The sequence below is a fragment of the Meriones unguiculatus genome, chromosome 14, assembly GCF_030254825.1.
Source record: "Meriones unguiculatus strain TT.TT164.6M chromosome 14, Bangor_MerUng_6.1, whole genome shotgun sequence".
Classification (NCBI taxonomy): domain Eukaryota; kingdom Metazoa; phylum Chordata; class Mammalia; order Rodentia; family Muridae; genus Meriones; species Meriones unguiculatus.
The window spans coordinates 43,111,395-43,113,492 of record NC_083361.1 but is presented as its reverse complement, the minus strand read 5'-3'; the positions used below and the strand labels follow the sequence as shown (position 1 = coordinate 43,113,492).

The following is a 2,098-nucleotide window of genomic DNA, read 5'->3' as shown; positions in this document are numbered from 1 at the left end:
AAGTTTGGATTAATAAAATGGTAAATACTAGGTGTCACATTGCCTGAATAAAGGAACACCTAGGCAGCTGTTAAGTCACTGACTGTAGCATGTTTGTGAGAGTTTTCCTAAGAGAGATTGTGATTCAATTCAGTGAACAGAATAGGAGAACACCATAGTCAGCTATGAATATAAGTCAAATAATAAGGCAGAGGGAAAGATGATCATCTGTCTCCTCCCTTCATCTTTTTGGACCTGAGATACTCTCTGTTTCTATTCTTCAGGTATCATAACTACAAATCTCTGTCTTTTGCATAATTGTTTCATATCTCTTCAGACTAGCTAGAAACCTTGAGTTTTATCATTATAGTTTATGGTGGAATGTAAAAGTCTAGAAAACCAGAAGGATATATTCACCATGCTTGTCGTTCAACAAATAAAAGGCACATTCAGAATTGGAAAGTTCTTGTTTCTTGCCTTTCAATCTATTTGACCTTCTGACTAATAGTTTCAATGAGAAGTCTAAACCTTTAAAATGCTTCTGCCCCTAGAAGGGTTGCAGGTGTTGCTGTTGTGTCCCATAGGCATTAGAAGGTAGTAGAGGGGAGAGAGGCTGTGCTCACACTCAGTGTTCTGATCTATGAGCGTCTAATGTTAGTAGCCTAACATTCCTTGAAAAACAGTGAGCCTGAGACAACCACTAGTCTTGCACCAAGCCCGTCCTGACCGTCCCCAAGCCAGAGAAGAGAACCCTCCTGGGACTGAGGAACCCAGGCAGGAGTGAGCCTGAGACTGACAACCTTGGCCAGGGGATATTTGGGCAGGCGAGGTGAGGAGTGAGCCTGAGATGACCACCAGACTGGTGCCAGGGGGCCTGGATGGGGAGCTGGCCTGAGATAAGCACCAGCTGGGTAGAGTGCAGGCATTGGGTGGTGTTGGAGGTTTGCCTGGTGCTATGTATTTTAATGTGAACTACTGGCCCCCAAGATCTTGTCCCTGCTCAGACATTCTCCCATATACCTGTTCTTGTTATGTAAACCTTGCTCCAGCTAATTTAAAGCTGATTGGTTAAAAATAATGCTGAAGCTTGGGATTTGGCAGAAGAAAGGGTGGAGTTTGTGGTGGGCAGCCAGGGGTCAAGGGACCACTAGGGAGAGACAGGACCAGACAGGATTGGAGGAGAAGGAAATGGTCGGGTGCCATGGGTTAGCCTGGGAAAGGAGAACATGGCTGGGTCAGCGTGGACAGAGGGTATGGAGAACATTACTAAGTAGTTTGCAACCATGGATGGTAGAAAGCGCAAGATTGGGGCTGGGAGGTAGAGTAAGATTAGAGGGTTAATAGCTGCAATGCCCCAGGTAAAGGTTATTTTATAAAATACAACAGGTGTCTGTGTCTTTATTTGATTGATAGCAGGTTAGAAAATATGGCTCGACTAATTATATGCCAATAATAAACATTTATTAGATCATACCTTTTAAAATTTACCACAACAGGGCAGGCAGACCTTGCTGGAGACAACCCCTGCCAAGGGCCACGATGCACGAGGAGGGCATAGCATTCCTGAGATGATCCCAGACACTCAGAGACCCCAGGCACCACTAAGAGAAACAAGTAAGTGGTGGAGAAATGAAAGAGAAAGAAAAACAAAGATGTTTGCACAGTGGAGAGAGGTAGAACGGGAAAGTCGAGGGTAGTGAGGAACAATCTGATGTGCTTAGCCAATGATGCCACCTGGAACCAGGATGGAATCCTGGCTTGTACTGCCGCAGGAGGCCGTGTTTATATCCATGGCCATACAGCAGCAGGAGTCTGTTACTACCAAACACCAGGCAGACATCCTTGATCTGGGCTGCCGCCTGGAGACATAATATCTGAGGGTTGTATAGAACTGGCTCTACCCCTCCCTGGGTATCATGAGAGAGTTGACCCTAGGGGCAGTAGAACTGGAAAGCTGACCTTGCTCCTTGCCAGCTGCAGTACTTGGGAGACCAGTGCCTGCATAAAGCAGTAGCTGTGGGTAACCCCCTCCCTTCCCAGGATACAAGCATGGAAGACCTGACCCTACCACTCATCTTCTTGTAATTACATAGATGAGGAAAAGATATCTTCCTTCCTG

At 45.9% G+C, this 2,098-nt stretch overlaps 1 non-coding gene across 1 annotated transcript; it reads left to right on the top strand.

Moving 5' to 3' along the window:
- Nucleotides 1-519: 519 nt before the first annotated feature.
- On the top strand, nucleotides 520-649 carry LOC132647569 (small nucleolar RNA SNORA17). Its single transcript, XR_009585925.1, has one exon. It is a non-coding gene; the product is annotated as a small nucleolar RNA SNORA17 (small nucleolar RNA).
- The last annotated feature ends 1,449 nt before the right edge of the window (nucleotides 650-2,098 follow it).